The sequence below is a fragment of the Ornithorhynchus anatinus genome, chromosome 4, assembly GCF_004115215.2.
Source record: "Ornithorhynchus anatinus isolate Pmale09 chromosome 4, mOrnAna1.pri.v4, whole genome shotgun sequence".
NCBI lineage: Eukaryota > Metazoa > Chordata > Mammalia > Monotremata > Ornithorhynchidae > Ornithorhynchus > Ornithorhynchus anatinus.
The window spans coordinates 55,518,862-55,532,387 of record NC_041731.1 but is presented as its reverse complement, the minus strand read 5'-3'; the positions used below and the strand labels follow the sequence as shown (position 1 = coordinate 55,532,387).

General features: G+C 40.5%; 1 non-coding gene across 1 annotated transcript; it reads right to left on the bottom strand.

Moving 5' to 3' along the window:
• Positions 1 to 5,819: 5,819 nt before the first annotated feature.
• On the bottom strand, positions 5,820 to 5,957 carry LOC114811508. The gene has a single exon (XR_003759206.1). It is a non-coding gene; the product is annotated as a small nucleolar RNA SNORA7 (small nucleolar RNA).
• Positions 5,958 to 13,526: the final 7,569 nt, after the last annotated feature.

Genomic DNA, 13,526 nt, shown 5'->3' with positions numbered 1-13,526 from the left:
CTGTGCTCTTTCCTCTAGGCCATCTTGCTTCCATGTCTTCTGAGAGGGAACTCTCCTCTGACTCCCAGGCTCCTACTCTTTCTACTCGGCCGTGCTGCTTCTCTACAATGAAGTTAGTAATGTAGAGGCAAATCAGGTGCTACTTCCTGAATCATGATGAAGTATATTAAAGAGCACAAGGAAGTACCCACCATCACATTGTCCCACTGCCTGGAGTTATGACTTCCAGAGACTCTTATAGCACTAGAGTAGAATGCTTTATATTTTGAGATCTTTACCACGGGTGACAAAAATAATCAAAGGTTTCATTTCACGTTTTTGTGCGTTATTGAAGGAAATTCAAAATGATGTTTCCCCATGAGATGCTGATCTCGCAGCGTGGCATAGTGGATAGAGCACAGGCGTGGGAGTCGGAAGGTCATGGGTTCTAATCCTGACTCCACCACCTGTCTGCTGTGTGGCCTTGGGCAAATCACTTAACTTTTCTGTGCCTCAGTTAGCTCATCTGTAAAATGGGGATTAAGACGGTGTGCAACCCAATTTGCTTAGCTCCACCCTCGTGCTTAATACAATGCTTAACAGATACTGCAATTATTATATTATCAACAATCTGTGGCAAGATCTTCTGTTGATTACCTATTTAATAATTATAGGATTTTGGAATCGTTCACAACTGCTTTCTGCACTTCAATCATTTGATTAGGTCCACTGTACTTTTTCTTATTTCTCCACAAAAACCTCTGATTCTGTGCTTTCTCTCCATTCACACAGACAATCCTTGGCTCAGGTCCTACTATCAGGACAAATGCAGCCTCTAGAATGGCCTTCTCTTCTCAATCATGAATAATGGAGCCAGGATCAGTCAATCAATCATTGGCATTTCTTGAGTACTTACTGTATGCCCAGCATGGGGCTAAGCATTTAGGAGAATATGATGGAATTGGTAGACGTGATCCCTGCCCTTGAGTAACATATAGTGTAATGGATCATACTTTCCACAGGTTTTCCTCCAGTTATCATCATTCTTTCCAAATTTTCCTCTCACCATCACCTTTGCGTGGATTTCACCAGTCTGCCTCAACTTACCCACTTTCTTTCTAATAATAATAATTGTGGTATTTTTTCAGGTCTTACTTTGTGCCAAGCACTATACTAAACATGGGGTAGATAAGAGATCATCAGGTCCCACGTGGGGCTCACATGGTAAGTAGGAGAGATAACAGGGGTTGAATTCTCATTTTACAGAAGAGGGAACTGAGGTCTAAAGGAGTTGAGTGACCTACCCAAGGTCACACAGAAGACAACTGGCAGAGCCAGGATTAGAACTCAGGTCCTCTGACTACCATGCCTGTGCTCTTTCCAGTAGACCATGCTCCCTTATCCTTGTTGCATATGCCCTCTGCCCAACTCAAGCAGGGGAATAATTCCTTCCCCTATCCTTACTGCTGTGCCTGTCCTCACACTGGACCTTGTAATTGCAACGTCCTCTTGCTCTCATCTTGGCAAGCTCTCTCTCTTCCTCTTGAAAATATCTCCACCAACACCAGCTCCTTCCTATTACTGACAACTGGCCATTTCCTTTCCACTGCCCATTCAGAGCCTGCAGCAATCTCATGTCATCTATCATTTTCTACCATGTGCATTTCTAACTGGAGTATTCTTATCTAGCTTTTATTTGGTAGAAGGTGAAAGTGCATTATTAGAGGAGAAAACCTGGTTGTTTGGAGAATTCATTCATTCGATCGTATTTACTGAGCACTTACTGCGTGCAGAACAGTGTACTAAGCACTTGAAAAGAACAATTCAGCAATAGAGACAAACCCTGCCCACACTGCTTATAGTCTAGAAGGGGGAAGATAGACACCAAAACAAGTAAACAGGCATCTTTTAAATAGAATTATAGATATGTACACATCAAAACAGTCATCAATATGAATGAATATAATCATCCCTTCAGTCATATTTATTGAGTGCTTACTGTGTTCAGAGCACTGTACTAAGCATTTGGAAACCACAGTTCGGCAACAAATAGAGACAATCCCTATCCAACAACGGGCTCACAATCTAGAAGGGGAGAGGCAGATAACAAAACAAGTAGACAGGCATCAATGATATTTTATAGATATGTACTTATACATACAAGTGTTGTGGGGTGGGAAGAGGGGGATGGAGCAAAGGGAGGGGTCAGGGCGACCCAGAGGGGAGGAAGAGCTGAGGAAAAGAGGGGCTTAGTCTGGGAAGTCCTCTTGGAGGGGGTGAACCTTCAGTAGGGCTTTGGAGGGAAGTGTGACTGGCAAATTTGAAGAGGGAGGGCGTTACGGGCTAGAGGTAGGACATGGGCCACGGGTCAACCTCAGGACAGGTGATAACCAGGCACAGAGAGAAGATTAGCACCAGAGGAGCAGAGTGTGAGGGCTGGGATGTAGAAGGAGAAAAACGCGGTGAGGTAAGAAGGGGAAAGATGATGAGAGCTTTGAAGCCAATACTGAGGAGTTTTTGCTTGATACGGAGGTTGATAGATGACCACTGGGGATTTTTGAGTGAGGGGGTGACATGTCCACTTACTTGGTGTAGTGGAAAAATGGATGACATTGGATCAACCAATCAGGGTAGTCTTGCTAATACAGCAGAAGTGTATTCCCTATGCCTGTGGTCTTAAAGCAATAGTCTCAAGGAAAGTGGGGAGTTGGGAGGAGCTACCAGTGCTCAGTTGGTACAAAACAGCATGTGCAATGGATAGAGCATGGGCCTGGGAGTCAAACGTCGTGGGTTCTACTCCAAGCTGCCCCACCTGTCTGCTGTGTGACCTTGGGAAAGTCATTTCATTTCTCTGTGTCCCCTCATCTGTAAAATGGGGATTGAGTCTGTGAGCCGCATGTGGGACAGAGACTGTGTCCAACTCTGTTTGCTGCTATCCACTCCAGCTTTTACTACAGTGCCTGGCACGTAGTAAGCTCTTAACAAATACTACAATTATTATTATTATCACTCGGAAGGTAATCAGAGCATCATGGACATGCATCTTTCTCAATTATAATCGATGCTGCTTACTGGGCACTTACTGGGTGCAGAGCACTAGGCTCTTAGGAGAATGGAATAGAATTCATAGACATAATTCCTCCCCAAAGGATTTTCAACTTAACACGTCAGGAAGACACTAAAATAAAGTAGGAGAGAGTGATAGAATGTAATCTCAGATGTTCCCAATCTGAGAACTTCGAGGATACAAATGGAGTCTGTAGGGAGCCATGCCAATGCAGAAACATTCCTTCACCAATGTATGAAGTTAGATCTGCACGTACCCTGGAATTTCCCCTCTGGTCTGTCAGAATAATGCATTTATTTGCATTTGTAATTAGATATCAGTAGGCCTCTATGTCCACTAAAGGGTGAGTTGTATCTACACTGTCTACTTTACAGGGTTCACTCCCAGGGGACTTTGCAATTTGCTTCGATCAGTACTCAGAAAAGAGTTATACATATATTGACAGTTTTAATTGGGAGTAACGCTGATTCATTTATCTTTAAAAAAGACCCAAGTTTTATCCAGGCCAGTTTCTGTATGTCATCCCCAAGGTTTCTGCTTCTCTCCCTCAGGACACTGTCATCAATAGGCAGGAAATTGTGGTCTTTTAAGTGGTGCCCAGCTGCTGCTGAATTATACCCAGAAGGTAGTTAGTAAGGGCTCAGTGTCAGCTTGGGAGACTGTATTCATTGGTATCTCATGAGGATAGATTCTGGAACTGACTCTGGGAAATATTTTTATTGATGGCATGAATAAGTGGATAAACAATACAGATTTTCAGACAATACTTTATTAGGCAGAGTTTCTAAGACTTTGGAAGAAGGGAATGCAATTTAAAATTACCCCGATAGACTGGAAAACTGGTCTCAGAAAAGCTGGATGGAATTGAACAGAAATAAGTTCAAGGTAATTCCCTAACATTAGAGATGTAATCCAACACAAGGAACGCAGTTCTGTCACAATACAAGTCTTCACTGTGTATGTGCTGGCTAGAAGGCTGTGAGGGAATTAGGGAACATTTGTCTGACAAATGAGTCTGTTTGGATTTGATATAGCACATCAAAGTGCCAGAAGAAATGGTTTATGTGAGTGCGTGTGATATTAGACACAGTGAGCAGTATATCATGAACTTTCCTCATTGTGTGGTTTTGCAAGAACCATCATAGAGGAACACTAGGCATACAGGATGGGAGTCGGGGCGGTGAGATACTGACCCAATCACTGTATCTCCATCTTTTCTATCTCTCCAGAGACCTCTCGCTCACATCCTGCCTCTCTCCTGGAATGCCCTCCCTCTTCATATCCAACAGACAATTACGCTCCCCACCTCCAAAGCCTTATTGAAGGCACATCTTCTCCAAAAAACATTCCCTGACTAAGGCCTCATTTCCTCCTCTCCTATTCCCTTCTGCACCCCCCTGATTTTCTCCCTTTGTTTGCCCCTCTCCCAGTACCCCAGCACTTATAACTACATCACAGATATGTACATATTATTATTGTCTGTTACACCCTCTAGACTGTTAGCTTGTGGACAGGGAAGGTGTCTATCATTTCTGTTATTATTGTATTCTCCCAAAAGGTGAGTTCAGGGCTCTGCACATAGTAAGCAGCATATGGTCTAGTGGTTAGAGAACGGGCCTGGGAGTCAGAGTACCTGGGTTGTAGTACCCACTCTGCCACTTGTCTATTGTGTAACCTTGAGTAAATCACTTAAACTTCTCTGTGCCTAGTTACCTGACCTGTAAAATGGGGATTAAAACTGTGAGGCCCATGTGGGGGACATGAACTGTGTCCAACCTGATTATCTAGTATCTGCTCCAATGCTTAGTACAGTGCCTGGCACATAGTAAGTGCTTAACTAATACCATAAAAAAGTAAGAGGTCAAAAAATATAACTGATTGATGAGGCACAGCTGCAATGACTATGAACACACTCAGATTGGGAAGAGAGTTAGTCACTGATGGGCTCCAGTAAGGTGTATTTGCTAGTGGGACTAATGGTTAAATGAAAGAAGGAAGTTTATCATGTGGACTGCCCCATCTCAGATGGACCACCAAAAGGAGACAGGCCAGCCTGACCAGAGCAGCAGGAGGAAGAGCAAAAGCAAGTCCAGAAGCAAGAGAGCATGGCTGGCTTAATCTCTCACCTCTAGACACCCCCTGCCTTTGTCATACAGGCACATTTCACATTCACCCCTTCTGTCCTTCAGTTGTTTCAGGCTTCTGGTCTTTCTTCTGCAAGGAGGGCCTGATTGCCCGACTGACTCCTTAAGGACTCCACGCCAGTTCTTCATACCCAATAATAATAATAAGTATGGTATTTAAGTGCTTATTCTATGCCAAGTACTGTTCTAATCACTGATGTAGATACAAGGTAATCAGGTTGGACACAATTCCCTGTCCCAGGTGGGGTTCACTGTCTTCATCCCCGTTTTACAGATGAAGTAACTGAGGCACAGAGAAATGAAGGCCACACAGCAGATGAGGCAGAACCAGGATTAGGACCCATATCCTCTTATTTCCAGGCCCGTGCTCTTTCCACTAGACCATGCTGCTTCTCTGAATAACCACTTGTCTTGTGCGGTGGAGTCGTTTCCGACCCATAGCGGCACCACGGACGCATCTCTCCCAGAACACCCCAATTTCCATCTGCAATCGTTCTGGTAGTGTATCCATACAGTTTACTTGGTAAAAATACCGAAGTGGTTTACCACTGTCGCCTTCCACACAGTAACTCAAATATCCGCCCCTGATTTTCTCTCATGCTGCTGCTGCCCAGCTTGGGTGAGTTTTGACTTGTAGCAGATTGGTTTCCATTCACTAGCCACTGCTCAAACTAGGAATGGAATGGATAGGCCTCTGCTTGACTCTCCCTCCTCTAGCCGACACTGGTAGAGTACTGGAAACTCTTCAGATGCGACCCTGAGAGGGGGTATAACCACTACTGGAGCTAAATAATTCTGGACCATTCTTCAGGTCAGAACTTCTGGATTGGAGCTCTGTGCCCCACAAGAAGACATGACTGCATCATCAGCACCCTGCTGACTTTCACCTCTCAAGGAAAGGCACTTCCTGTCATTCAGGATTGGCCTGTGAGAGTTCCCTCAGATATTAATACAGGCTTTTCTGGTCCACCTTGATTCAGTCCGTCTTCCCCTTTCCTGATGAGACCATAGACAGTACACATAAACACTGATACACACCATATTCTATGGAAACAGTCTACAACAGCTTTAGCAGAAAAAAACCTGGATGTCATAGTGGAGTCCAAACTGAGTATGGGTAAGAAAGGTCATGCTGATATTTAAAAAGCCAATGATATAGAACCTAGACGTCAACCTTCTCTACTATCCAGAACCTGTTTTAGTCACCATACTTTCCAAAACCTATAAAAAAATGAAAGGGTCTACAGAAAAGTGGAAGTAGGAAACATTAGAGAACAGTCACTGTTCTGAAGAGGAGAAGAAAAAGGGCTTTTTAATCATCTTCAAGGATATGGAAGGTCTTTTAGGAATATGCTGGCCATTAGTTCTCCATATTGATAGATGCCCAAACAAGAGAAAATTAAAGCAGGAGAGATGCTACTGAACATTTTGACGTTCAAGATGACAAAAGAGTGAGAAGAAAAAAGATAACAGAATATGCTGTCTTCAAAGATCATGGGATAACCATCCCTGATGATCTCTAGGGAAGGATTATACTGTGAAACTCATGAGGGACATGGACTGTGTCCAAGTTGATTAGCCTGTATCTACCCCATTGCTTAGTATAGTGTCTGGCACAGAGTAAGCACTTAAGAAATACCTTTCAGCTCCTGAAGCTGAAGGCCAGACCAAATGATTCTTCAACATATCTTCCTGCTCTACTGTTCTATCTTTCTATGAATCAATGGATGTGTTTTTACAGTCAGATTGCCTTTTCCTATTGTTCCATGTAAAAGATGATTACATGATGATTAAAACAAAGATTGCCCATCAGCTGTTGAGAACTACTGATAAGGCCAGACAATATTTGGAAAAAAATTCAGGTGAGCTGTAACTATCTAGGAACCTGGAGAGGAAGCATATGGGATTCCCGAGAGAATTGTTTATTGAATTTGCCAAAAAAAAAATAGACACACAGATTTAAGTCTTCTCAAAACCAGAAACATGATCTTGGTTATCTAAATTTTAATAACACATATGAATCTTGGGGAAATGTTGGGAAATATTTCTTTAAAATTAAAAGAAGACTCATAAGCAATAATCTGCTTGGGTTCATACAAAACATGTAATTCCAGAAAAAGTTTATTGATTTCAATTGAACTAAATTACAAAATACTGTACAAAGGGAAGACTGTGAACACTGTATATTGGAACATTAGGAAATCACTTGATTGCATCTTAAGTAGCTTTATATTTAAATTAGCCTCAATAATTATAATAATAATTCTACTCATGAATGCATTTTCAGAAATGAAAACCTGGAGAGAGGAGCATGAACACAAAATAAGAAAAAGCAACTGAATCTGGTGAGATAGAGAGCTATCCAAAAACATCAAAACCTAATTAAAATTACATAGGATGCTGAATTGGGAGGAGCTGTGAGATCTGTTGAGAAAATCATTAAATGATAGAAATTTGGACAAGAAAAATACAATATGGGATTTAAATGAAAAAAATGCAAAGTAACATATTTTGGAAGAAATCATCCAAAATATAACTCTTCAATTATCAAGGATATGATGCTAAACCAGAATCTGATAGAAAAAGTGGGCCTGGAACAGAAAGAATGTTATGGTGACTGAAGAAAAAAATAAATGGAGATGATGAATTCAAGCATTAAGATTAGGAAATCTAAATTACACTCACTTCACTTCTCTGTGCCTCAGTTACCTACATCTATAAAATGGGGATTAAGACTGTGATCCCCATGTGGGACATGGATGGTGCTCAACATGATTATCTTGTATCTACCCCAGAACAGTACCTGGCATATAATAAGCACTTAACAAATACCATTTAAAAAAAATAAAAACAAAACATCCTGGCAAGGTGATAGAATCACCTATAGAGAATGACAGAAAAGCTTTGTTTGGAATCTCCAGGTCCAAGAACTTGCTTGAAGGAAGTGGTTATTGTACTTGTGCTTTCTGCAGCTCCATGCACACACTCTTCTTCCTGCCAGTCATTTTCTCAGTGGGTTATGGAGTTCTGGAAATGAAAAGGAAAGGAGAGGTACAGAACACTGTGAAGCACATGGAAAGGTTGCTTACATTCAGAAACCATTTATGGCTGAAGAGACAGTGGCTTTAAACCATCACAGTTGAACATACAGTTAAAGTTCCCTTTTGCCTAGATTTTTTACAGAGACAATTCTGAAGGTAATAGATAAGCTGAAATATTACAGATTTTTTCTAAAACAACCTACCCTCTCAATGTTGGGCCCCATTGACATCTTCCTCTGCTCACTGATAGAGCTGCTCGAAGGGACCTATTCTTTCTAATTTAATATTGCACTGAGGTTAGAGACACCCTACAGATGTGCAGAAAAGCAGCAAGGAAATAAGTAAGCAAACAATTGGGCTTTTACCCGATATCCTAAATTATTTTATGTGGGTGATTAATAAATCCTTGCTCTCTTGCAAAATGTCCGTGGAAAATCACTGGATGTTTATCACAAAAATAAGACATTAATAAATGCTGCAGTTTGTGCTGGACAAATCCCTGTGGTAAAACTAAATGAAAATTGCACCACATAAAAAATAACAAAAAGATAAAGAGATACCATTTGGAAAACAAGTAATAGCTCACAAAGAAACAGCCCAAAAAGCATGTTATGTTTTTCTAGGATTTGGCAGACTGGTACAAAATATTGATCCAGCAAGAGCTTGGTTTTTTTATGGTATTTGTTAGGCTCTTAATGCCAAGCACTGTACTAAGTGCCCGAGTAGGTAGACACAAGTGTATCAGGTTGGACACCGTTCGTGTTCCATTTTACAGATGAGGTAACTGAGGCACCGAAAAACTGTGACTTGCCCAAGGTCTCATAGCAGATGTGGCAGAGCTGGGATTAGACCTGGGACAACTGATGGGAAATTTGTATGTGGGTATTTGCATGCATTTCTAAAACAATGCAGGCATGATGGGTGCCTGAAAAGTATCAGAATCCTGGTGAAAATGTAGGATTCCCATAATAAATGGACATTGACTCAGAAGAGGAAGAACACTAATGTCATATACTACAGAGCCACAAGCTGAGAACAAACTATGCCAAAACCTATTACAACTGTTCATATTTTTTGAAATTACCAACTTTAGAGAAGGACAAGACCAATTCCTATCTTACTGATTTTAACACTGTCTTGAGTTCAGATTGCATTATGAAATAAGCTTTTATTTATTTATTTTTTTTTAAATCACAAACAGGTTCAGAAATAAACTGACTGAAGAGCATTTTAATGGTTCCATGCTCCTGTGCCAAAAATATGTTATTTTAATGTGTAACACTCAGATGGCATCACTGAAAGTGTCATAGCAAAAAAAACAAAAACCGTAGGAAAGCTATTAACAATGCAACATTTTCATATCGTGTGGCTATGTTAATAAAATTGACTGAAGAGAAATATAGAAATGTACCTGACTGTCATTAAAAACATGAAACTGAAAAATGTGAAATTCGTAGGGGAACATTCATGTTAATGGAAAGTGAAAAAAACTAACAGTTTAGTGGACCGGGCATCTAATTCTCAGTTGAACTTCCCAGAACCTTATGAGATGGACCGTCCTTAAGTAGAAGTTTGCTAGGACAAATGCCACTCAAACTTCCTGATGACTGGACTAAGCTCATAAATGGCCCAGATCTGTTTTACGTTTGGGCAACAGACATGAGAATTTGTGTTGGTTCAACAGGAAATAGTATTTTCATGTGATGGAAAGGAGCACTGCAAATATTAAACACTTAATAAATACGACTGAGATGAATTGGATCCAGGAGCAACAGGTGGGGAAGGAAGGAGCAGGGGACTATCAACCCCAGTGCTTAGTACAGTGCCTGGCACCTATTAAGCATTTAACAAATACCACTTAGGGGGTGAACAAAGGGAGGGGGAAGGGGAAAAAGAGCAGGAAGCAAAGCTATAGTCCTCTCAAAAAACACAGCCATTCATCCTAGAGAGCACGTTAGATTTCCTGAACTGAAGCTCAGTTATTTATTCCATAGTGGATTTAAGGATGGCTCAATTGGGATAGCCTATTTCTGTACCCATGCCCGCCAGTGCTCTGGCCCTTGCCCTGGTACTATGGAAATTGCCTGTTAGGCTCTGAGGAATTAATGTTACCTCACTGATGATTTCCCACAATAAGCTCAATTGATTAAAAAAGAATCAAAGATTACCAAGAAACAGTTATTCCAACATGGGCCTGGAAGTCTTTGGTCTGAAAGCTTTTTGCTTCAGAATCTACTTAAGGATTTAGGACACTTTATCTAGAGTGTCCACCTTGACTTGAAGAACTATTTTTTGCTTCAGAGCAATATCATTGGAAGGGAAAAATGTCTCCCAATTTTGAAGTTTTAAGGAAAGAGATGTTACATAATTGTGTTTGTGCTTATCATGTAAATAATGCTGATGTACTAGAAACATATTTTGCTGCCTTTCCTCTTCTCTTAGATGAAGCATTCTTTTGTGGGCTTTTCATCATTTGGTTTGTTTCCCATGACACTTGCACATGTAACATCATCTTTGATGTTGTATATTTTACTACGCCTATGGGTAATTATTGATGAGTCTGGTGTTCTTATTTTATGTTTTGTTGAACGTAGTGTTTAATTTTTATTTCATGTCTGCTGACCGTAGATACAATAATAAGAAAGGGGAAAAGAAGAGACCTTTGACGTGTAAATAAATAATGAGCTTCACTGTATTTCATAAAAAAAAAATCCTGGAAGCAAACTCTTAATTGAAAACTTCTCATTCCAAATGTTAATGCTATAAAACAAAATATGTGGGAGCCTGAGGTGTTGACCAGTTTGTATTTAATACAGATTATGTTTATTTCCACTCAATCCTGGTTTAACCACTCATCTTACATACCAATGCTTAATGTATCTTCCCTAAGTCTAACACATTCTGTGATCCCCTGTGAGCTGGCAGTCTATGGCAGTCTAGGAGAATAGTCCCACAAAGCTTCACTGTCTCTATTTTTTGTATATATTGCAGCTTTGTATGTGTTTATTCCGCTAGTTATTTGTGCGCAGCCAAGAATTTAAATATGGAATTCTCATTCTTCCTTTCTGAGGCAGGCCTTTGGAGACTAGAGAAATAATATGCAGTATTCTCCCCGTTTGACTAAAACAAAAGATGATATTTGATTTAAAGACCTGGATAGAAATAGGTGCCAGAATAAACCCTGTGGGACAATCATTGGGTTGCACATGTTTTTTTTTTCTTCTTTTTGCATTTATATTCCACATAGTTTTAACATGGGAATTCACAGATTGCATGAAGTTAGTTTTAAATCCAGGCAATCCTACACACCCCATTACCCTCCCTGTGGAATATGCAATTAGGGAAAAAAACCCGAAAAAATTGAAAACAGGGGGGCAATGATAATGTTATGCCAGTAATACCTTTACTTGAGAAATGCTAAACATTAAGGCATAGTTAAGGAAATGACTTCAGTGCTCCTGAGGGAGGTGAGCATTTATGCTTAACAGTCAATTAAAGGAGAAAAATGAACCCAGGATTTGAGGGAGTTATATCCTTAGAAAAAAAAGTTTGGCAAAATACTGAGTTTGATCCATTCAAGGGTGATAAGAAAATAGCCAACTTGATTGCAGACTTTCAAAAGAGCCTTCCCAGATTCCCAAATGCCCAAGGTTCACAGAAATGCTCATGCAAACCAATTCCGATTGCTCTCTGTCTTTAATTACTTTTCAAATGACGAGAAACTCAAGATAGCAATCTCTCCTTTGCTGAGTTGGACAGCTGAATAATACCATAAAGAACAGAAACTGGGAAGGGAAGATTGGAGGGGTGACTACAGAATGCTGCTTGAAAGTTTTTTTTTCATTTGATATGGTCTTTGTTGGACGGTTCCACACCTTATCTGCTTGTATTTTCACTTTCCAGTTGATAACACCCAGACTGAGTTGAGACACGGTGATATTTCTGCCATTCTTTTCCGCGTTCATTGTGACTTTTTTTATCATCAGCAGAAATAGAGGAAGACTGAATTAAACAGGAGCGGCAGAACTTGGCAGTGCGATAACAATACAAATGGATTTTCTCTAACAGAGAAAAACAGCTGTCTCCATTATTTGAATGCTTCACCTTTCTCCATTCCATTAATTGGGTCTTTGATCACAAGCTGAGGTGGAGAGGCCCTGATAAGGAATAGGTTATTAGTAAAGTAGCCTAAAGGAATGAATTGGGCCTAGTACTTGCTGAAGAAGATGAGATAAACCCCTAATGCCTGTGTATGTGAGTGGTAGAGAGTGATAGGGCCCTCAGACTGCCTGGGACTGCTTGCAAAAGGGAGAAGACTAATACTCTACCACTATGATAGCTAATGCAGGATATAAATTTAGCTCCTAGGAATGGAATGGGATGAAAATTCCATAAAGGGTTTTCTGTAAATGGCTTACACTTTAATATCAAACTGTGTCAGAGAATTCAGCAGGAAAAAAAAAGAATTTCTTGATCTCACTGGGTAGAATGCAACTGGAGGTTTTCCCTATAAGAAGAGGGAAAAATTACGGCTAAATTTGTTCGCCGAGACATTAATAAGCGCACCCTTTGAAGTGGGGTCCGGCTAAATTGGAGGAATTAGATTTGATTGGATCTAAACCTGTTTATTTTTCATTTCTGCAGAGCGAACTGTGAGTGATTTGTAATACTTCATTGGAAATCTTCAGGAACTTGCTATCGTGTAATCCATTTTTTTTTCCTGAAGAATATGACCGCGGGGGACAAGGCCATATTGGTTTGTTGTTAATGTACTGGAAAGAGGTACTATGGAGAAAACAGTTAATATTAAATTACGAACACAAGGTTATCTTTCTGCCGCACATGCTCCACTGCCCTAGGCAGGGGTAATCTGTTAATAGCATTCAGCCAAAATGACACCATTAAGGAACTGAAGCTACACATCTTTTGCAAGCTGAATGATGTATAAAGCTGGTTTTCTATCATCTTAGATGCAATAAATTATCCATGCGGCTAAAAATTGGTACAAGACAGAAGTGTGATAGAACTAGCAGCAGACTTGAAGGGAAGGGCTGACTGTCTGGCCGCAAAGGATACGGGAGATGGTAGTGTTGCAGTCTCTGCTTTTTAAATTTTTCTTGCTGTTTTCTCTGTAATCTGCTCTGATTTTTCATCTACAAGGACTGAGGTGGCCCAACCCTGTATAGGGCTATGGGGCGGAGAATGGTGAACTCCTGAAATGAGAGAAGGAGGATAACACACACAAGTATGCAGATGTGCATGTCTGAAAGATCTGTGTGGCAAGTCTACTTTCAG